The following is a 22,972-nucleotide window of genomic DNA, read 5'->3' as shown; positions in this document are numbered from 1 at the left end:
CCACCATCCACCCAGGAGGTGAGCGGGCTACTTGGCAAGTCAATGGGAGAAAGAGGTGTCGATGGCTCTCCCCCGCCAAGTGCCGCCCGGCCATCGCCTCCCCGGGCGCTGGCTCCACCCCCCTGCTGGGTGTCGGGACACCCTCATCCCGGACCTCCCGACCTCCAAGTGCGAGGTTCCGGACATCAAAGAACATCAGCCCTATAACTGGGGCAGCTCCAGAGCAGGAGGGCAGTTGTATCTTGGAGTCGAGAGACGCAAAGAAGAACTCATCCTTGACGGACTACTGGCGCTGCCGTAGCCCTGCCTTGTGCACCTTTGTCTTGCCTACTGGCGCTGCCATAACCTTCGTAACCTTCCGATCCTTCATCGTCGTCGGGACCTGCTGGCGTGGCCGCGGACCGTTTGTGTTGGACCTGGGCCTCTTGGCAGGGTCATCCCTAAACTTTTTGCCTTCCTCCAATACTCTCTCTGACCTATTTTGTTTGGTTTAATGACTCTGGGCACTTTACCACTGCTGACCAGTGCTAAAGTGCATATGCTCTCCCTACTGAAAAGTGTACATGTGATTGATGTCCATGATTGGTTCATTGGATTTACTGTTAGTCCCTAGTAAAGTGCACCAGGAGTGCCAGGGCTTGTAAATGCCAATACTGCTAGTGGGCCTGCAGCGCTGGTTGCGCCACCCACAGAAGCAGCCTTAAAATGTGTCTAGGGTCTGCCATTGCAGAACCTGCGTGCAGTCTGGTACTGTCATGCTGGCTGGGCAAGTGCACCCACTTGCCAGCCTCTAAACCTTCCCTTAACTTCATATCAGTCACCCCTATGGTAGGCCTGAGGGCAGGGTGCATTGTAAGTGTAAGGTAGGACATGCCCTGATGTGTGTGGCATGTTCTAATAGTGAACTACTGCCAATTTCGTTTTTCACTATTGTAAGGCTACCTGCTCCCTTTAGGCCAGGATGGGCTGCTGGAATTATTACACTCTATAATCCCAGCAGGCTCAGGGAACATGGTAGAGAGTCATGTTTAGTATGCCTGAACTCAGAATAATAAGATACTTCTTTTAGTAAAGTTTATTTTAGTATCCTGGGTTTGCAAATGCTACTTTTAGAAAGTTAGCATTTGCTTGTCTGACCATTTCAGCCCGCCTCTGCTCTTGTGTGTATCTGACTGTCTGAGTTGTGTGAGTGACAGGGCTGGGTGTGGACAGTGGGTGAATAGCAGGATGACACCTTAGTGGGAGGTGGGAGTTTCCCTGAATGAGGCATCAGGCTGTGCTCTGCCTCCACAATGCTGGCTCCGCCCCCCTGGGGAGCGACTGATGACTCAGCCTGCACCTGGCCCAGGAAGGACCGAAGCTTGTCAACAAAGTGCTCAAGCTGCCCCTGTCTTCACAATGCCGGCTCCGCCCCCCTGGGGAGCGGCTGATGTGCCTGCCCTCACACTGACTGCAGAAGCAGAGTACACCCATCAAGTGCTCAGAGACTGAAAGGAATTATGCAAAGGCCCCCCTGGCCTGTAAGAACAAAAGAAACTGGGTATAAAAGTAGGAGCCCTGCTCCTTGTAAATTAGATCCAGTTTGCGCAAAGAAGAAGCTCTGCCTGAAGAGAAGGACCCTGGAAGCTGCAAGGAGAAGTACTGACTCTGACCCCAAGAGACTGGCCTGTGGTGGGTGCCTTGCTGCAGAAGGAGAGCAGGAGAAGAAAGACTGAAAGACTTTGCTTTTATCCAACTTGTGCCAAACTTTTATCAAGATCTCCAAGGGCTTGCTGTGGAACTTGCCCCCTGACCAGCGCCCCAGGAACAGTGGGCGCTACCCTGTCCCCCTGGAAGAAGGAGCTGCAGTGAGCCATCAATCCGATCGACACAGCTGCTGAAGGAAGGAGGAGCGCGCCGTGAAAGAATCCCTGCGCCCCTCCTAAGAGGCCCTTGGCACCCCGTCCCGCCGAGCACCGCATCTGCTAACTGGCCGGCACCAGGTGACACCGTAAGGCCCAGCCTCGCTGGCCTAATCACCGTCCCTACCGCCTGCCTAACTGCGAAGCATCGCAAGAACGGACTTGGCCAAGTATCTGCTGTGACCTGAGAGGCTTGTGTGCGCCTCACGCTGCTACCCGGGGCTCTGCCCCCCTTTCCCAGGACCTGAGGTGTGTCGCCGTCTGCCCGACCCGCGCCGCAACGCCAACCTCCGAGCCAGAGCCGAGCCGCCGCTCGCTCCAACCCCGGGAGGAAGACACCGCGACGTGGACCGCCGAGCCGGCCTGCACCCGACCCCTTCGCAAAGACAAAGGTACTGTTTCCCGTTCCGCGGTGCGAGCCCCTGTCCCGCCTCGCTCGCACTGCCATCTGCCTCAGCCAAGCCCCCGGAGCCGCGCAGTGAGCGCTCCCCGGGCCCCCGCTCTCTCCCCTGACAGCCGTGCAGCGCGCCCGTCAGGCTGACAGTGACTCCCCGGCCGCCGATCCCGCTAGAGGCGTGAGATTGAGCAGACCGGGTCCGATCGTTGGCACAAAGAGAGAGAGGCCTTGGCTGATTACAATTCTTATTAGAGGAACGTACCAGTACTAGGGAAGAGTCCGCAACCCTTTGTAAGAAGCACACGAATAATTCTTGTAACGCTGAATAAGAACTGTGGCCCATTTTCAAGCAAATAACTAGAAAGTACAAAGACTGTATTTACAAGGCACTGCTGGAAGAGTATATATGGTCTATTGAAAGTTGCTGGAACCATTTTCTTAAACTACGCAAAGACTGTATTTACAAGCCTGATCTAAAGATATATATAAAGAAGATATTTTTACAGAATCCAGTCTTGTGTCATTGTGTGGTGGGTTGTTGGTTTATTGTGTGTGATGCTGCAGATGTTTAACCCAAAGTACTCCAGAGTTTAGCCTAGACTGCTTGTGCCACACTACCTAAAGGGCAAGCAGGGGTTATTTCTGGGAGTAATCCTTTGCCCTGATTTAGAGGAGAGGGTCCCTGCTTGTCGCAAGTACATACCTGCGCCAACCAGAGACCCCCAATTCTAACATTGGACGCAGCGGTGAGGATCTCGAATTTACATTTGCAGTGTCCATACATTAGCTACTGACCATTGCATAGTGATGACAGTCCAGTAACCTAAGCCACAGACCTTTTTTTGATTTATGTTTTACTGAGAGAATCCCCATTTGTTTTGAAGTCATGCCGGTGTCAGTGACAATGGAAAAGGCACCATCCATTTCTTCTATTGACTGTGATTGGGAGAAACTAGAAAACTATACTGGGAAACAGCTCAAGAGCTTCTGCAAAAATTTGAACATTTCCATGACCGGACTCTCCAGAAGGGAGCAGTTCCAAAAGGCGCTGAGGGCCTGGGTCAAGGCAAGGAATGCCCCTGGAAAGGATTTTGAATTTGAGGATGCAGAACAGCAGCTGGAGGGACCCCTGACTCCAGAGTGGAGGGGTGCAACCTCCCCATTGGGTAGCAGTGTTTCTGGCCGAGGTCTGTCACCAGAGGAGCTGGCGGACAGACAGGCCACCCGAGAACATGAAATGAAGTTGGCGGAGCTGAAATGGAATTGCCAACTGGAGCTAGAATCTAGGAAATTAGCTCTGGAAGAAAGGAAAATGGAGCTTGCGCATGACTTAAGAATGAGGAAACTTGACTTGGAGCTCGAGGGGCTTGAGGCCAGGAGGGCTTCAGCCCAGCAACAAGAAATATGTGTAGCTCAGAGATTGAGCTTTGCTGAGTTGGAGGTGGAGTCCAGCTCAGATGGTGGCAGCAACATTAAGGTATCTAGTGCTGACAGCATAGTGCGCGCACCTAGAGATATGGCACCTGACTTGGAGGGGGTTAACTTACACCAGGAGGTTCAAGGGCATGAGGTAGCTCCAGTAGTGCGCAGCGTCCCTGAAGGGAATAGGGTAGCTGGCGTAGGAGTTCATGGTCCTAGTGGTGGGAGGGATTCCCCCATAGTTGAGGTCCTGGTGGGTGAGTGTAAGGACCGCCCAGAAGAGTGTGGGTTGTGTGACAAAGACAGTCTGCTACTGTCTGGCCAGTCTCAGAAGGATGGTGTGGAGTATGTGTGTGAGGCGCTGGATGGAGAGGTGGAGGATAGTTTGGTTAACCCTGCTAGGGGGCTGTGTAATCCAATTGTGGGAGAGCATACTTTAAGTCCCAGTTTTCCAGAGCTATGCCAACACCTGTTTGAGAGTGAGTTCTCTGACCCCAGGGAGCTCACATTGGAGGCAGACCTTGTGGTGGATTCTAGAGGGTCTGGAGAGGCATTGGGGTGTGATCCTATTGGGAGTGGCTCAGGAATCTTCCAGCCCAGAGTGGTGGAAGTGGCGCAGAGTAGCCCAGCTAGGTCCTGTAGTAGTGAGAGGGGTGTAGGGCCTCACGTCCTGTCCTTGAGGGGAAGGAGTGAGAATGGGTTTTGTCCCAGTAGTGCCCAACCTCAGTCTCAGAGCCTGGATGGTTCTTTAAGGGAACACCAGGTGGGAAGCCTAGGCTGTCCGGATGAGTCACCCGCTGAGGGGGATCCCCCAGTGGCTACAGAACATGGAGGCTCTGTAAACAGAGCTCCAGTAGTTCTGGTGTCTGGCAGTACCACTCCAGTTGGGAGAGTGCAGAAGTCCAGAAGGAGGGGCGAGAGGGGGAAGGAGTCCCCAGTGGAAGAACCAGTGGGTCAGGGGCCAGCCAGCAGGGCTGCGTCCCCAGTGAATGACCATGGGGACACCACTTCTGTCCTGGGGGATCTTCCCGCACTGTCAGATGGACAGGGGTTGGGAGATCTGCGCCAGGCAGACTGTCGCACGGCACATGAGCTATGTGCCACCCTCAGGGGGGGCATGCGTGCTCCCCGGGAAGTCCTGGTGCGCCAGGCAAGAGTTCAACTGCAGGGTTGGGTCCCTGAGTTGGAGAGCCAGGTTCAGGTGTTGGCTGACCTGGAGGGCAGGACCACTGTAATCAGTGTCCTGGCCCATTTCACTTCTAGGGGTACCACTCCAGTTGGGAGTGGGCAGTACTCTGGAAGGGGGTGCAGAGGGAGGAAGTCCTCGCCTCTGACCCCGGTTCAACTAAAGGGTCTAGACCCTAGGTTTAAGGGCCAGGTGCAGGGTGTCCCCCCTGACCTGGTGCCCCAGTTGCAGGATAGCACCCCTGAACTGGTGGGCGAATTGTGCAGATCACCTGCCACAGGTGCGCTGACAATTCTGGAAGGGGGTACCACTCCAGGTGGGAGGGTACAGAGCCCCAAGGAGGAGGACCGGGTGTGGGTGAGGCTACCCCAGTCTTGGGTCCAGCTGCCAGGTACAGGCCTGGAGCTGGTGGGTCAGTGCCAGGATGACATCCCTGACCTGACAGGAGGGAGAGTGGACAAAGGGTGCCAAGCACCTGGGGCTACTGCCCCCCACTCTCTGAGGCCACAGAGGTTTGGGAGCCCTGAGAGGCATGAGGCCTGGGTCTCAGCCCTGACTACTGTCAGTGGCCACTGTGATTTGATGACTGTCTGTTGGGACACACCTGTGAGCAAGTTAAGGTTAGAGGCTGCACAGGTGGTGTCCACAGAGGAAGAGAAGGGTGCCCCATGGAGTAGCTGGGTGGACCCTGAGAGTATGTACAGAGGATTTAAAATAGGTTCTGATTGGCGTAGAACAGGAATGTGCCCCTGCTGTTGCGGGCCAGGTCCATGTTCTATCGCCCCAAGCAGGGAAGCCCATCACAGTGGTGATTGGTCTACCCTGGGTTTTGGCTGGAAGGGGGTTGTGTTGGACCTGGGCCTCTTGGCAGGGTCATCCCTAAACTTTTTGCCTTCCTCCAATACTCTCTCTGACCTATTTTGTTTGGTTTAATGACTCTGGGCACTTTACCACTGCTGACCAGTGCTAAAGTGCATATGCTCTCCCTACTGAAAAGTGTACATGTGATTGATGTCCATGATTGGTTCATTGGATTTACTGTTAGTCCCTAGTAAAGTGCACCAGGAGTGCCAGGGCTTGTAAATGCCAATACTGCTAGTGGGCCTGCAGCGCTGGTTGCGCCACCCACAGAAGCAGCCTTAAAATGTGTCTAGGGTCTGCCATTGCAGAACCTGCGTGCAGTCTGGTACTGTCATGCTGGCTGGGCAAGTGCACCCACTTGCCAGCCTCTAAACCTTCCCTTAACTTCATATCAGTCACCCCTATGGTAGGCCTGAGGGCAGGGTGCATTGTAAGTGTAAGGTAGGACATGCCCTGATGTGTGTGGCATGTTCTAATAGTGAACTACTGCCAATTTCGTTTTTCACTATTGTAAGGCTACCTGCTCCCTTTAGGCCAGGATGGGCTGCTGGAATTATTACACTCTATAATCCCAGCAGGCTCAGGGAACATGGTAGAGAGTCATGTTTAGTATGCCTGAACTCAGAATAATAAGATACTTCTTTTAGTAAAGTTTATTTTAGTATCCTGGGTTTGCAAATGCTACTTTTAGAAAGTTAGCATTTGCTTGTCTGACCATTTCAGCCCGCCTCTGCTCTTGTGTGTATCTGACTGTCTGAGTTGTGTGAGTGACAGGGCTGGGTGTGGACAGTGGGTGAATAGCAGGATGACACCTTAGTGGGAGGTGGGAGTTTCCCTGAATGAGGCATCAGGCTGTGCTCTGCCTCCACAATGCTGGCTCCGCCCCCCTGGGGAGCGACTGATGACTCAGCCTGCACCTGGCCCAGGAAGGACCGAAGCTTGTCAACAAAGTGCTCAAGCTGCCCCTGTCTTCACAATGCCGGCTCCGCCCCCCTGGGGAGCGGCTGATGTGCCTGCCCTCACACTGACTGCAGAAGCAGAGTACACCCATCAAGTGCTCAGAGACTGAAAGGAATTATGCAAAGGCCCCCCTGGCCTGTAAGAACAAAAGAAACTGGGTATAAAAGTAGGAGCCCTGCTCCTTGTAAATTAGATCCAGTTTGCGCAAAGAAGAAGCTCTGCCTGAAGAGAAGGACCCTGGAAGCTGCAAGGAGAAGTACTGACTCTGACCCCAAGAGACTGGCCTGTGGTGGGTGCCTTGCTGCAGAAGGAGAGCAGGAGAAGAAAGACTGAAAGACTTTGCTTTTATCCAACTTGTGCCAAACTTTTATCAAGATCTCCAAGGGCTTGCTGTGGAACTTGCCCCCTGACCAGCGCCCCAGGAACAGTGGGCGCTACCCTGTCCCCCTGGAAGAAGGAGCTGCAGTGAGCCATCAATCCGATCGACACAGCTGCTGAAGGAAGGAGGAGCGCGCCGTGAAAGAATCCCTGCGCCCCTCCTAAGAGGCCCTTGGCACCCCGTCCCGCCGAGCACCGCATCTGCTAACTGGCCGGCACCAGGTGACACCGTAAGGCCCAGCCTCGCTGGCCTAATCACCGTCCCTACCGCCTGCCTAACTGCGAAGCATCGCAAGAACGGACTTGGCCAAGTATCTGCTGTGACCTGAGAGGCTTGTGTGCGCCTCACGCTGCTACCCGGGGCTCTGCCCCCCTTTCCCAGGACCTGAGGTGTGTCGCCGTCTGCCCGACCCGCGCCGCAACGCCAACCTCCGAGCCAGAGCCGAGCCGCCGCTCGCTCCAACCCCGGGAGGAAGACACCGCGACGTGGACCGCCGAGCCGGCCTGCACCCGACCCCTTCGCAAAGACAAAGGTAATGTTTCCCGTTCCGCGGTGCGAGCCCCTGTCCCGCCTCGCTCGCACTGCCATCTGCCTCAGCCAAGCCCCCGGAGCCGCGCAGTGAGCGCTCCCCGGGCCCCCGCTCTCTCCCCTGACAGCCGTGCAGCGCGCCCGTCAGGCTGACAGTGACTCCCCGGCCGCCGATCCCGCTAGAGGCGTGAGATTGAGCAGACCGGGTCCGATCGTTGGCACAAAGAGAGAGAGGCCTTGGCTGATTACAATTCTTATTAGAGGAACGTACCAGGACTAGGGAAGAGTCCGCAACCCTTTGTAAGAAGCACACGAATAATTCTTGTAACGCTGAATAAGAACTGTGGCCCATTTTCAAGCAAATAACTAGAAAGTACAAAGACTGTATTTACAAGGCACTGCTGGAAGAGTATATATGGTCTATTGAAAGTTGCTGGAACCATTTTCTTAAACTACGCAAAGACTGTATTTACAAGCCTGATCTAAAGATATATATAAAGAAGATATTTTTACAGAATCCAGTCTTGTGTCATTGTGTGGTGGGTTGTTGGTTTATTGTGTGTGATGCTGCAGATGTTTAACCCAAAGTACTCCAGAGTTTAGCCTAGACTGCTTGTGCCACACTACCTAAAGGGCAAGCAGGGGTTATTTCTGGGAGTAATCCTTTGCCCTGATTTAGAGGAGAGGGTCCCTGCTTGTCGCAAGTACATACCTGCGCCAACCAGAGACCCCCAATTCTAACAGTTTGCAACCATCATCTCATCGGGACCTGCTGGCTCCGCCGCGGACCGTCGTTTCCTTCGCCCATCTCGGGACCTGCTGGCTCCGCCGCGGCCCGATCATCTAGAACGCCGAGCTCGAGGACCGAGAGCTATTTCCACCTTTTTGGTAACAAGACTGTCCCGCTACCCTTTTTCCCAACCCAGAGACCAGAATCGAGGGGACCCCTGAGTCCAGACCTCCTTGTACCATTCCATCGTACTTAGAGAATTGCCTATAAAGTCTCGTTGAACTTTACCCTTGTGTGGTGTCCGTCTGTGGGGGGGAAGTTACTTGTCTGTACGATCGCTGGAGACGGCTCTCCCCGGAGACCTCTCCCCTTATCCTCGGCCGACCCTCCCGGTCCGTCTAACATTGGTGGCCAGCGGCGCGATCCGAATCACCGCATAATCGTACAGAGAGTAGCTTACCCCACGACGAAATCACGATGACGACTAAAGAAAGCGGAGCAACCGAGAAGTTCCAGATGGAGAAATTGGACGAGTACAGCCATCGTGAACTAAAACAATTCTGCATCGAACTAGGTATCGCTACCACCGGACTAAGTACCAAAGACGATTTTAAGCATGCCCTGGAATCTTGGGCAGAAACCGGGGCTGCCGGAACCCCTGATCAAAGCATCGCAGCAAAAACCACCACGGCCCCTGAAGAGCGAAGAACGGGTCTCTCGCAAGACGAGATCCAGGAACGAGAAAAAACCAGACTACACGAGCTGGAAATGGCCCGGCTCAAAATGGACATTGAACTTAAGTTGGCCGAACAAAAAATCAACTTAGAGCACCTGCGTCTCCGAGAAGAAAGAGAGGAGAAACAGAGACAAAGGGAGCTCGAGGAAAAGAGACTGGCATATGAACACGAGCGAAAACTAGCTGAGATCGACCTACGCAAGCAGAATAAAGAAGTAGGGGTGTCCGAGCAACCCCACACCCCAGGGGCAACAGAGAAAAAGGTACACATCCCCAAGGATGTCGTTCGAGAATACTTCCGAGAGGACGACATCCAGCAATGGTTTAAGGCCTATGAAATCGCTATGACTGCACACCGGATCGATAGAAGCGATTGGGGAGCCGGTCTATGGGGGAGATTCCTCAATGAGGGCCGCGACGCCCTGCTACAGCTCCCGGACCACCAGATGACCTCCTATGACCATATGAAAGCTGCACTCCTCACTCGCTATGGCCTCACACCCGAGATGTACCGTCAGAGGTTCCGAGACTGCACCCGCATCCCGGGTACAACTTGGGTGGACTATGTAAACTATTTTAGCCGAGCCTTCGAGGGCTGGATCAAAGGAAGCAAGGTCACAACCTACGAACAACTGTTCAATCTTATGGTATGGGAGCACCTGTCGAACAATTGCTTCATTGAACTCCGCCAGCACCTCCTCGACAGCAAGTTAACGGATCCCCGGCAGCTCGCAGCCGAAGCTGACCGGTGGGAAATCACCAGAGTGGGCCGGAATGGGTCCTACGAACAGAACCGGAACAACAATGGTCAGCACCGTCCCCGAGGAGGAGGAGGGGGCCAAGGACGAGGAAGAGACAACGCCCCGGTCGCCCCCGCTACCAGCACCACCCCCCCGACCAACCGGGGCAGCACCCCGGCGCGACCGGGATACCGAGCCAATGTTACGTGCCATCGATGCCAACGAGTCGGCCACTATGCAAACGACCCAAATTGCCCACAGTACCAGAGCCCAAGACCCCGCCAGGTGGCTGCTGCTGCCCTGGGGGAAGAACAGATCTCCGAGGAGCAAGAAGAATATGAGCAAGAGCATCAAGAATGGGAGCCAGCCGCCATGGCTCTAGCCTGCTTAGGGGGGAAAGACATGGTCCCGCGGGTCCCCCTACCCGCTAACACCCAGAAGTACAGCCAATGGGTGAGCATCAATGGACGCCGGGCCGAAGCCCTTCGTGACACCGGGGCCAGTGTAACAGCCGTCCGCTGTCACCTGGTGACCGCAGAACAGTATCTACCAAACATTCTCTGCCCTGTACGTTCCGCCGATAACTCGGAAAGTCTGTGCCGGATGGCCTGCGTCCCCTTCGAATGGGGAGGGGTCACCGGCATGTTGAAGGTAACGGTCCGAGACGATGCCCCCGTAGACTGCCTCCTGGGGAATGACCTTGAAAGCTCTCCGTGGGCAGCCGTAGAACGAAGAGAACACCTGGGGATGTTAGGCGTCCCAGACTGGGCGTGTGTCACCACCCGGTCCATGGCCGCCCGTGCCAACCCCCGCCCAGAGGAACCCGAATGGCCGGCGCCGCCGCCTCCGGTCGCCCCGGCCGAAACCACCGACCGTGACGTCCCCCCAGAACCAGCTCAACCTCCAAACCTCGCTAACCTCGACCAGTGGCCTCAAGAGGGGGGGCCCACGCAAGAACAATTTCGCCAAGAACAGAAGACCTGTCCCTCCCTCGAGGGACTCCGCCAGCAAGCCCTCGCCCAAAGCGCAGGGGATACCTCCGGAACACACTGGATCTACTGGGACAATGATCTGCTGTACAGTGAGCAAAGAATCGCGGAGCTGGGGGCCAGCCGAGTACTAGTGGTGCCCCTCCGTTTTAGAGACTTTCTGCTAAACCTGGCCCACGACGTCCCCCTGGCGGGACACCTGGGTCAAGATAAAACCTACAGTCGTCTGGTGACCCACTTCTTCTGGCCCAAAATGAGGAACGATGTACACCAGCATTGCCGATCTTGACCCACGTGCCAAGCCAGTGGAAAGAGCGGCCGCAAACTAAAAGCCCCCCTGCAACCTTTTCCCGTGGTCACCACCCCGTTCGAGAGGGTCGGGATCGACATCGTGGGGCCCCTGGACCCGCGTACCAAACAAGGCCATCGATTCATCCTGGTGCTAGTGGACCACGCCACCCGCTACCCCGAGGCTGTTCCCCTGCGAACTGTGACAGCCCCGGTAGTCGGCCGGGCTCTAATGGGGATCTTCTCCCGTGTGGGCTTCCCCCGAGAAGTCGTCAGCGACAGAGGCACGAACTTTATTTCTAAATATATGAAGTCCCTCTGGCAACAGTGCGGGGTCACCTACCGATTCACGACCCCCTATCACCCTCAAGGAAACGGACTCGTTGAGCGGTTCAACCGCACGCTCAAAGGGATGATCGGGGGGTTGGAAGAGCCCCTCCGTCGCCAGTGGGATGTGCTGCTGCCGTGCCTCCTCTTCGCATATCGAGAGGTCCCCCAGAAGTCCCTGGGCTTCAGCCCGTTTGAACTGCTGTATGGACACCCAGTACGGGGGCCGCTCAGCCTAGTCAAGGAAGGCTGGGAGATGCCCCCTCTCAAGAACCCACCAGATGTCTTCCGGTACCTCCTAACCCTCCGCAACCAGACCCGGCGGTTCAGAGAGCTGGCAAAAGCCAACCTAGAGGCCAGTCAAGAGGACATGAAAAAGTGGTATGACCGGAATGCCTCCTCCATCGAATTTGAACCTGGGCAACAGGTATGGGTGATGTCCCCCACCGAACCCTGCGCCCTGCAAGACAAGTGGACGGGGCCCTTCAAAGTAGTCGAGCGCAAGGGTCCTGCCACCTATCTCATCGACCTGGAATCTTCCCGGAACCCCCTCCGGGTCCTCCACGCTAACAGACTGAAGCCCCACTTTGTGCGTTCAGAACTCAGCCTCCTGATGGCCACAGACAATGGGGCTGAAGAAGACTCCGAGCCCCTCCCTGACCTCCTACGGACTCGGGAGAAAGACGGCTCCATGGATGGGGTCCGACTCTCAGAGGCCCTCACCCGAGAGCAACGCCAGGAGTGTCGAGTCCTCCTATCACAGTTCGCCAGCCTGTTCTCCCTCACCCCAGGTGTCACTTCCTGGTGTGTGCACGATGTGGACACGGGGGACAGCCCCCCTATCCGCCACCGGGCCTACCGCGTGCCAGATCGGGTACGGGCCTGCGTCCAGGAAGAGGTAGCAAAAATGCTCACGCTCGGGGTCATCGAGCCCTCAGACAGCCCCTGGGCCAGCCCTGTAGTACTGGTCCCCAAAGCGGCCGCCCCAGGCACCACACCGGAACTCCGGTTCTGCGTCGACTACCGGGGCTTGAATGCGGTCACCAGAACAGACGCACATCCCATCCCCCGGGCAGATGAGCTAATTGACCGCATGGGAGCTGCCCGCTACCTCAGTATTTTCGACCTGACGGCGGGCTACTGGCAAATCGGCCTCACACCCCGGGCCCAAGAACGTTCTGCCTTTTCCACCCCCGATGGCCATTACCATTTCAAGGTCATGCCCTTCGGCATGAAGAATGCTCCCGCAACCTTTCAGCGGCTCGTCAATCAGGTACTGGCGGGGCTCGAAGGGTTCAGCGCCGCCTACCTAGACGACATCGCTGTATACAGCCACCATTGGCCCGAGCACCTCCACCACCTCCAAGCAGTGCTACAAGCCCTTCAGCGAGCTGGCCTCACGATCAAGGCCAGCAAATGTCAAATTGGTCAAGGGTCTGTAACCTACCTCGGACACCAGGTGGGAAGCGGCCTGGTGGCCCCTCTGCAGCTCAAAATTGCCGCCATCCAGTCCTGGCAGCCCCCCATCACCCAGACCGAGGTACGCGCCTTCCTGGGCCTCACGGGCTATTACCGAAGGTTCGTGAAAGACTATGGTACTATAGTGGGGCCCCTCACAGAACTCACGTCCAAAAATCAACCCAAGAAAGTCAACTGGACCGCAGATTGTCAAACAGCATTCGAACAATTGAAAGCCGCCATGTGTTCCGCCCCTGTGCTCCAGGCCCCCGACTACAGCAGGGAGTTCGTCGTCCAGACGGATGCCTCCGACCATGGCATTGGGGCAGTCCTGTCTCAAGTGAACACCGAAGGCCTGGACCAGCCAGTGGCCTTCATCAGCAGACGACTCCTACCACGAGAACAACGATGGAGCACCATAGAGAGGGAGGCCTTCGCTGTGGTATGGGCCCTCAAGAAGCTCCGGCCCTACCTCTTTGGCACACACTTTCGGGTGCAGACCGACCACCGACCCCTGCAGTGGCTGATGCAGATGCGGGGGGAAAACCCGAAGTTACTACGTTGGTCCATCTCCCTACAAGGGATGGACTTCACTGTTGAACACCGGCCTGGGCCAGATCACACCAACGCGGATGGCCTGTCCCGGTTTTTCCGCCTCGACGAGGAGAGTCCCCAAGAAGATGGGTAACTCTCCCCGCCTTCAGCTGGGGGGGACGCATGTTGGACAGGCCACATGAAGGGCCGCTCTCCCCCGGCCCGACCAGGCCCGAGCCCGGTCACGCAAGTACCACACACCACCATTGCACGTCCTCCGTCCCCTCAGGGACCCCTGCCTTCGAACATATCGACCTCGTGGGCCCGATCCACTGCTGGCCCGCGCGCCCATCCGGGACGCCATCTTGGACACTCCACCACGAGACCGCCTGGCCCCCGATCGACCCCAACCCTGGGCCTAGCCAGGCCTCAGACATCCCGGCACCACCATCCACCCAGGAGGTGAGCGGGCTACTTGGCAAGTCAATGGGAGAAAGAGGTGTCGATGGCTCTCCCCCGCCAAGTGCCGCCCGGCCATCGCCTCCCCGGGCGCTGGCTCCACCCCCCTGCTGGGTGTCGGGACACCCTCATCCCGGACCTCCCGACCTCCAAGTGCGAGGGTCCGGACATCAAAGAACATCAGCCCTATAACTGGGGCAGCTCCAGAGCAGGAGGGCAGTTGTATCTTGGAGTCGAGAGACGCAAAGAAGAACTCATCCTTGACGGACTACTGGCGCTGCCGTAGCCCTGCCTTGTGCACCTTTGTCTTGCCTACTGGCGCTGCCATAACCTTCGTAACCTTCCGATCCTTCATCGTCGTCGGGACCTGCTGGCGTGGCCGCGGACCGTTTGCAACCATCATCTCATCGGGACCTGCTGGCTCCGCCGCGGACCGTCGTTTCCTTCGTCCATCTCGGGACCTGCTGGCTCCGCCGCGGCCCGATCATCTAGAACGCCGAGCTCGAGGACCGAGAGCTATTTCCACCTTTTTGGTAACAAGACTGTCCCGCTACCCTTTTTCCCAACCCAGAGACCAGAATCGAGGGGACCCCTGAGTCCAGACCTCCTTGTACCATTCCATCGTACTTAGAGAATTGCCTATAAAGTCTCGTTGAACTTTACCCTTGTGTGGTGTCCGTCTGTGGGGGGGAAGTTACTTGTCTGTACGATCGCTGGAGACGGCTCTCCCCGGAGACCTCTCCCCTTATCCTCGGCCGACCCTCCCGGTCCGTCTAACAGTCAGGGGCCTGGTGGAGAGCGTTGGGTGGGTGGGCGCAGGGTGGGGGCAGGGTCAGGGGCCTGGTGGAGAGCGTTGGGTGGGTGGGCGCAGGGTGGGGGCAGGGTCAGGGGCCTGGTGGAGAGCGTTGGGTGGGTGGGTGCAGGGTGGGGGCAGGGTCAGGGGCCTGGTGGAGAGCGTTGGGTGGGTGGGTGCAGGGTGGGGGCAGGGTCAGGGGCCTGGTGGAGAGCGTTGGGTGGGTGGGTGCAGGGTGGGGGCAGGGTCAGGGGCCTGGTGGAGAGCGTTGGGTGGGTGGGTGCAGGGTGGGGGTGTTAGACGGACCGGGAGGGTCGGCCGAGGATAAGGGGAGCGGTCTCCAGGGAGAGCCGGCTCCAGCGATCGGACAGACAAGTAACTTCCCCCCCCACAGACGGACACCACACAAGGGTAAAGTTCAACGAGATTTTATAGGCAATTCTTTAAGTACGATAAGATGGTACAAGGAGGTCTGGACTCAGGGGTCCCCTCGATTCTGGTCTCTGGTTTGGGGAAAAGGTAGCGGGACAGTCTTGGTTACCAAAAGATGGAAATAGCTCTCAATCCTCGAGCTCGGCGTTCTAGATGATCGGGCCGCGGCGGAGCCAGCAGGTCCCGAGATGGATGAAGGAAACGACGGTCCGCGGCGAGCCAGCAGGTCCCGATGAAGATGATGGTTACAAACGGTCCGCGGCCACGCCAGCAGGTCCCGACGACGATGAAGGATACGAAGGTTACGAAGGTTGCGGCAGCGCCAGCAGGTACGACGATGGTGCACAAGGCAGAGCTACGGCAGCGCCAGTAGTCCGTCAAGGATGAGTTCTTCTTTGCGTCTCTCGACTCCAAGATACAACTGCCTTCCTGCTCTGGAGCTGCCCCAGTTATAGGGCTGGTGATCTTTGATGTCCGGACCCTCGCACTTGGGGATCGGGAGGTCCGGGATGAGGGAGTTCAGACACCCAGCAGGGGGGTGGAGCCAGCGCCCGGGGAGGCGATGGGTGAGCGGCACTCGGCGAGGGAGAGCCATCGACACCTCTTTCTCCCATTGACTTGCCAAGTAGCCCGCTCACCTCCTGGGTGGATGGTGGTGCCGGGATGTCTGAGGCCTGGCTAGGCCCAAGGTTGAGGTCGATCGGGGGCCAGGCGGCCTCGTGGTGGGGTGTCCAAGATGGCGCCCAGGTTGGGCGCGTGGGCCAGCAGTGGATCGGGCCCACGAGGTCGATATGTTCGAGGGCAGGGGTCCCTGCGGGGACGGAGAACGTGCAGTGGTGGTGTGTGGCATATGTGTGACCGGGCTCGGGCCGGGTCGGGCCGGGGGGAGAGCGGCCCTTCAGGTGGCCTGTCCAACATGCGTCCCCCCCAGCTGAAGGCGGGGAGAGTCACCCATCCTCTTGGGGACTCTCCTCGTCGAGGCGGAAAAACCGGGACAGGCCATCCGCGTTGGCGTGATCTGGCCCAGGCCGGTGTTCAACAGTGAAGTCCATCCCTTGTAGGGAGATGGACCAGCGTAGTAACTTCGGGTTTTCCCCCCGCATCTGCATCAGCCACTGCAGGGGTCGATGGTCGGTCTGCACCCGAAAGTGTGTGCCAAAGAGGTAGGGCCGGAGTTTTTTGAGGGCCCATACCACAGCGAAGGCCTCCCTCTCTATGGTGCTCCAGCGTTGTTCTCGTGGTAGGAGCCGTCTGCTGATGAAGGCCACTGGCTGATCAAGGCCTTCGGTGTTCATTTGAGACAGGACTGCCCCAATGCCATGGTCGGAGGCATCCGTCTGGACGACGAACTCCCGGCTGTAGTCGGGGGCCTGGGGCACAGGGGCGGAGCACATGGCGGCTTTCAATTGTTCGAAGGCTGTTTGGCAATCTGGGGTCCAGTTGACTTTCTTGGGTTGATTTTTGGACGTGAGTTCCGTGAGGGGCCCCACTATGGTACCATAGTCTTTCACGAACCTTCGGTAATAGCCCGTGAGGCCCAGGAAGGCTCGTACCTCGGTCTGGGTGATGGGAGGCTGCCAGGACTGGATGGCGGCAATTTTGAGCTGCAGAGGGGCCACCAGGCCGCTTCCCACCTGGTGCCCGAGGTAGGTTACAGACCCTTGGCCAATTTGACATTTGGTGGCCTTGATCGTGAGGCCAGCGCGCTGAAGGGCTTGTAGCACTGCTCGGAGGTGGTGGAGGTGCTCGGGCCAATGGTGGCTGCATACAGCGATGTCGTCTAGGTAGGCGGCGCTGAACCCTTCGAGCCCCGCCAGGACCTGATTAACGAGCCGCTGAAATGTTGCTGGAGCATTTTTCATGCCGAAGGGCATGACCTTGAAATGGTAATGGCCATCGGGGGTGGAAAAAGCAGAACGTTCTTGTGCCCGGGGAGTGAGGCCGATCTGCCAGTAGCCCGCCGTCAGGTCGAAAATACTGAGGTAGCGGGCAGCCCCCATGCGGTCGACTAGTTCATCTGCCCGGGGGATGGGATGTGCGTCTGTTCTGGTGACCGCATTCAAGCCCCGGTAGTCGACGCAGAACCGGAGTTCCGGTGTGGTGCCGGGGGCGGCTGCTTTGGGGACCAGTACCACAGGGCTGGCCCAGGGGCTGTCTGAGGGCTCGATGACTCCGAGCGTGAGCATTTTGGTTACTTCTTCCTGGATGCAGGCCCGTACCCGATCTGGCACGCGGTAGGCCCGGTGGCGGATAGGGGGGCTGTCCCCCGTGTCCACATCGTGCACACACCAGGGAGAGACACCGGGGGTGAGGGAGAACAGGCTGGCGAATTGCACCAGAAGGGCTCGACACTCCTGGCGTTGTTCCCGGGTGAGGGCCTCCGAGAGTCGGACCCCATCCACGGAGCCGTCTTTCTCCCTAGTCCGTAGGAGGTCAGGGAGGGGTTCGGAGTCTTCTTCGGCTCCATTGTCTGTGGCCATCAGGAGACTGAGTTCTGAACGCACAAAGTGGGGTTTCAGTCTGTTAGTGTGGAGGACCCGGAGGGGGTTCCGGGAAGATTCCATGTCGATGAGATAGGTGGCAGGACCCTTGCGCTCGACTACTTTGAAGGGCCCCGTCCACTTGTCTTGCAGGGCGCAGGGTTCGGTGGGGGACATCACCCATACCTGTTGCCCAGGCTCAAATTCGATGGAGGAGGCATTCCGGTCATACCACTTTTTCATGTCCTCTTGACTGGCCTCTAGGTTGGCTTTTGCCAGCTCTCTGAACCGCCGGGTCTGGTTGCGGAGGGTTAGGAGGTACCTGAAGACATCTGGTGGGTTTTTTAGAGGGGGCATCTCCCAGCCTTCCTTGACTAGGCTGAGAGGCCCTCGTACTGGGTGTCCATACAGCAGTTCAAACGGGCTGAAGCCGAGGGACTTCTGGGGGACCTCTCGATATGCGAAGAGGAGGCACGGCAGCAGCACATCCCACTGGCGACGGAGGGGCTCTTCCAACCCCCCGATCATCCCTTTGAGTGTGCGATTGAACCGCTCAACGAGTCCGTTTCCTTGAGGGTGATAGGGGGTCGTGAATCGGTAGGTGACCCCGCACTGTTGCCAGAGGGACTTCATATATTTCGAAATAAAGTTCGTGCCCCTGTCGCTGACGACTTCTCGGGGGAAGCCCACACGGGAGAAGATCCCCATCCGAGCCCGGCCGACTACCGGGGCTGTCACAGTTCGCAGGGGAACAGCCTCGGGGTAGCGGGTGGCGTGGTCCACTAGCACCAGGATGAACCGATGGCCTTGTTTTGTACGTGGGTCCAGGGGCCCCACAATGTCTATCCCGACCCTCTCGAACGGGGTGGTGACCACGGGAAAAGGTTGCAGGGGGGCTTTTAGTTTGCGGCCGCTCTTTCCACTGGCTTGGCACGTGGGGCAAGATCGGCAATGCTGGTGTACATCGTTCCTCATTTTGGGCCAGAAGAAGTGGGTTACCAGACGACTGTAGGTTTTATCTTGACCCAGGTGTCCCGCCAGGGGGACATCGTGGGCCAGGTTTAGCAGAAAGTCTCTAAAACGGAGGGGCACCACTAGCACTCGGCTGGCCCCCAGTTCCGCGATTCTTTGCTCACTGTACAGCAGATCATTGTCCCAGTAAATCCAGTGGGTTCCGGAAGTATCCCCTGTGCTTTGGGCGAGCGCTTGCTGGCGGAGTCCCTCGAGGGAGGGACAGGTTTTTTGTTCTTGGCGAAATTGTTCTTGCGTGGGCCCCCCCTCTTGAGGCCACTGGTCGAGGTTAGCGAGGTCTGGAGGTTGAGCTGATTCTGGGGGGACGTCACGGTCGGTGGTTTCGGCTGGAGCGACGGGGGGCGGTGGCGCCGGCCATTCGGGTTCCTCTGGTCGGGGGTTGGCACGGGCGGCCATGGACCGGGTGGTGACACACGCCCAGTCCGGGACGCCTAACATCCCCAGGTGTTCCCTTCGTTCTACGGCTGCCCACGGAGAGCTTTCAAGGTCATTCCCCAGGAGGCAGTCTACGGGGGCATCGTCTCGGACCGTGACTTTCAACATGCCGGAGACCCCTCCCCATTCGAAAGGGACGCAGGCCATCCGACACAGACTTTCCGAGTTATCGGCGGAACGTACAGGGCAGAGAATGTTTGCTAGATACTGTTCTGGGGTCACCAGGTGACAGCGGACGGCTGTTATACTGGCCCCGGTGTCACGAAGGGCTTCGGCCCGGTGTCCATTGATGCTCACCCATTGGCTGTACTTCTGGGTGTTAGCGGGTAGGGGGACCCGCGGGACCATGTCTTTCCCCCCTAAGCAGGCTAGAGCCATGGCGGCTGGCTCCCATTCTTGATGCTCTTGCTCATATTCTTCTTGCTCCTCGGAGATCTGTTCTTCCCCCAGGGCAGCAGCAGCCACCTGGCGGGGTCTTGGGCTCTGGTACTGTGGGCAATTTGGGTCGTTTGCATAGTGGCCGACTCGTTGGCATCGATGGCACGTAACATTGGCTCGGTATCCCGGTCGTGCCGGGGTGCTGCCCCGGTTGGCCGGGGGGGTGGTGCTGGTAGCGGGGGCGACCGGAGCGTTGTCTCTTCCGCGTCCTTGGCCTCCTCCTCCTCCTCGGGGACGGTGCTGACCATTGTTGTTCCGGTTCTGTTCGTAGGACCCATTCCGGCCCACTCTGGTGATTTCCCATCGGTCAGCTTCGGCTGCGAGCTGCCGGGGATCGGTTAACTTGCTGTCGAGGAGGTGCTGGCGGAGTTCAATAAAGCAATTGTTCGATAGGTGCTCCCATACCATGAGATTGAACAGTTGTTCGTAGGTTGTAACCTGGCTTCCTTTGATCCCCACAGAGACCAGGAAGACCGTCACCCAGGCCCTCGTCACCAGCCGACTGGACTACGGCAACGCCCTCTACGCCGGGACCACCGCCAAGCTCCAGAAGAGACTCCAGCGGATCCAAAACGCCTCAGCCAGACTCATCCTCGACATCCCACGATCCAGCCACATCTCCGGACATCTCAGAGACCTTCACTGGCTCCCCATCAACAAGAGAATCACCTTCCGCCTCCTCACCCACGCACACAAAGCCCTACACGACCAAGGCCCGAGCTACCTCAACAGCCGAGTCAACTTCTACGCTCCCAAACGCCACCTCCGATCAGCCAACCACGCCCTCGCCGCCGTCCCCCGCATCCGAAGAGCGACTACAGGAGGAAGGTCCTTCTCCTACCTGGCCGCCAAGACCTGGAACTCCCTCCCGTCCGACCTGCGCCTGACCCAAGACCACCTCTCCTTCAGGAAGAAGCTGAAGACCTGGCTGTTCGAGCAGTAGCGGCACCCCCCCCCCCAGCGCCTTGAGACCCTACGGGTATGTAGCGCGCTTTATAAGTGTCACTGATTGATTGATTGATTGAGCCCTCGAAGGCTCGGCTAAAGTAGGTTACATAGTCCACCCAAGTTGTACCCGGAATGCGGGTGCAGTCTCGGAACCTCTGACGGTACATTTCGGGTGTGAGGCCATAGCGGGTGAGGAGGGCAGCTTTCATATGGTCATAAGAGGTCATCTGGTGGTCCGGGAGCTGTAGCAGGGTGTCGCGGCCCTCATTGAGGAATCTCCCCCATAGGCCGGCTCCCCAGTCGTTTCTATCGATCCGGTGTGCAGTCATAGCGATTTCGTAGGCCTTAAACCATTGCTGGATGTCGTCCTCTCGGAAGTATTCTCGAACGACATCCTTGGGGATGTGTACCTTTTTCCCCGTTGTCCCTGGGGTGTGGGGTTGCTCGGACACCCCTACTTCTTTATTCTGCTTGCGTAAATCAATCTCAGCTAGTCATCGCTCGTGTTCATATGCCAGTTTCTTTTCCTCGAGCTCCCTTTGTCTCTGTTTCTCCTCTCTTTCTTCTCGGAGACGCAGGTGCTCTAAGTTTATTTTCTGTTCGGCCAACTTAAGTTCAACGTCCATTTTGAGCCGAGCCATTTCTAGCTAGTGTAGTCGGGTTTTTTCTCGTTCCTGGATCTCGTCTTGCGAGAGACCCGTTCTTTGCTCTTCAGGGGCCATGGTCGTTTTTGCTGCGATGCTTCGATCGGGGGTTCCGGCAACCCCGGTTTCTGCCCAAGATTCTAGGGCTTGCTTGAAATCGTCCTTGGTACTTAGTCCGGTGGTAGCGATACCTAGTTCGATGCAGAATTGTTTTAGTTCACGATGGTTGTACTCGTCCAATTTCTCCATCTGGAATTTCTCGGTGGATCCGCTTTCTTTAGTTGTCATCGTGATTTCGTCGTGGGGTGAGCTACTGTCTGTACGATTATGCGGTGATTCGGATCGCGCCGCTGGCCACCAATGTTAGACGGACCGGGAGGGTCGGCCGAGGATAAGGGGAGCGGTCTCCAGGGAGAGCCGGCTCCAGCGATCGGACAGACAAGTAACTTCCCCCCCCACAGACGGACACCACACAAGGGTAAAGTTCAACGAGATTTTATAGGCAATTCTTTAAGTACGATAAGATGGTACAAGGAGGTCTGGACTCAGGGGTCCCCTCGATTCTGGTCTCTGGTTTGGGGAAAAGGTAGCGGGACAGTCTTGGTTACCAAAAGATGGAAATAGCTCTCAATCCTCGAGCTCGGCGTTCTAGATGATCGGGCCGCGGCGGAGCCAGCAGGTCCCGAGATGGATGAAGGAAACGACGGTCCGCGGCGAGCCAGCAGGTCCCGATGAAGATGATGGTTACAAACGGTCCGCGGCCACGCCAGCAGGTCCCGACGACGATGAAGGATACGAAGGTTACGAAGGTTGCGGCACGACGATGGTGCACAAGGCAGAGCTACGGCAGCGCCAGTAGTCCGTCAAGGATGAGTTCTTCTTTGCGTCTCTCGACTCCAAGATACAACTGCCTTCCTGCTCTGGAGCTGCCCCAGTTATAGGGCTGGTGATCTTTGATGTCCGGACCCTCGCACTTGGGGATCGGGAGGTCCGGGATGAGGGAGTTCAGACACCCAGCAGGGGGGTGGAGCCAGCGCCCGGGGAGGCGATGGGTGAGCGGCACTCGGCGAGGGAGAGCCATCGACACCTCTTTCTCCCATTGACTTGCCAAGTAGCCCGCTCACCTCCTGGGTGGATGGTGGTGCCGGGATGTCTGAGGCCTGGCTAGGCCCAAGGTTGAGGTCGATCGGGGGCCAGGCGGCCTCGTGGTGGGGTGTCCAAGATGGCGCCCAGGTTGGGCGCGTGGGCCAGCAGTGGATCGGGCCCACGAGGTCGATATGTTCGAGGGCAGGGGTCCCTGCGGGGACGGAGAACGTGCAGTGGTGGTGTGTGGCATATGTGTGACCGGGCTCGGGCCGGGTCGGGCCGGGGGGAGAGCGGCCCTTCAGGTGGCCTGTCCAACAGGGGGCAGGGTCAGGGGCCTGGTGGAGAGCGTTGGGTGGGTGGGTGCAGGGTGGGGGCAGGGTCAGGGGCCTGGTGGAGAGCGTTGGGTGGGTGGGTGCAGGGTGGGTGCAGGGTCAGGGGCCTGGTGCAGAGCGTTGGGTGGGTGCAGGGTGAGAGGCCTGGTGGAGAGCATTGGGTGGGTGGGTGCAGGGTGGGGGCAGGGTCAGAGGCCTGGTGGAGAGCGTTGGGTGGGTGGGTGCAGGGTGGGGGCAGGGTCAGGGGCCTGGTGGAGAGCGTTGGGTGGGTGGGTGGAGGGTGGGTGCAGGGTCAGGGGCCTGGTGCAGAGCGTTGGGTGGGTGCAGGGTCAGAGGCCTGGTGGAGAGCGTTGGGTGGGTGGGTGCAGGGTGGGGGCAGGGTCAGTGGCCTGGTGGAGAGCGTTGGGTGGGTGGGTGCAGGGTGGGGGCAGGGTCAGGGGCCTGGTGGAGAGCGTTGGGT

General features: G+C 57.9%; 1 protein-coding gene across 1 annotated transcript in view; it reads right to left on the bottom strand.

The window, feature by feature from the left end:
- Positions 1-22,972, bottom strand: part of LOC147693258 (uncharacterized) — a 544,251-nt gene that overhangs the window by 444,725 nt on the left and 76,554 nt on the right. The gene's annotated exons all lie outside the window — the stretch shown is intronic.

This window comes from Lissotriton vulgaris, chromosome 8, assembly GCF_964263255.1.
Source record: "Lissotriton vulgaris chromosome 8, aLisVul1.2, whole genome shotgun sequence".
In the NCBI taxonomy this organism is placed as follows: domain Eukaryota; kingdom Metazoa; phylum Chordata; class Amphibia; order Caudata; family Salamandridae; genus Lissotriton; species Lissotriton vulgaris.
The sequence above is the reverse complement of the archived record's forward strand: the minus strand, read 5'-3'. Positions and strand labels throughout refer to the sequence as shown.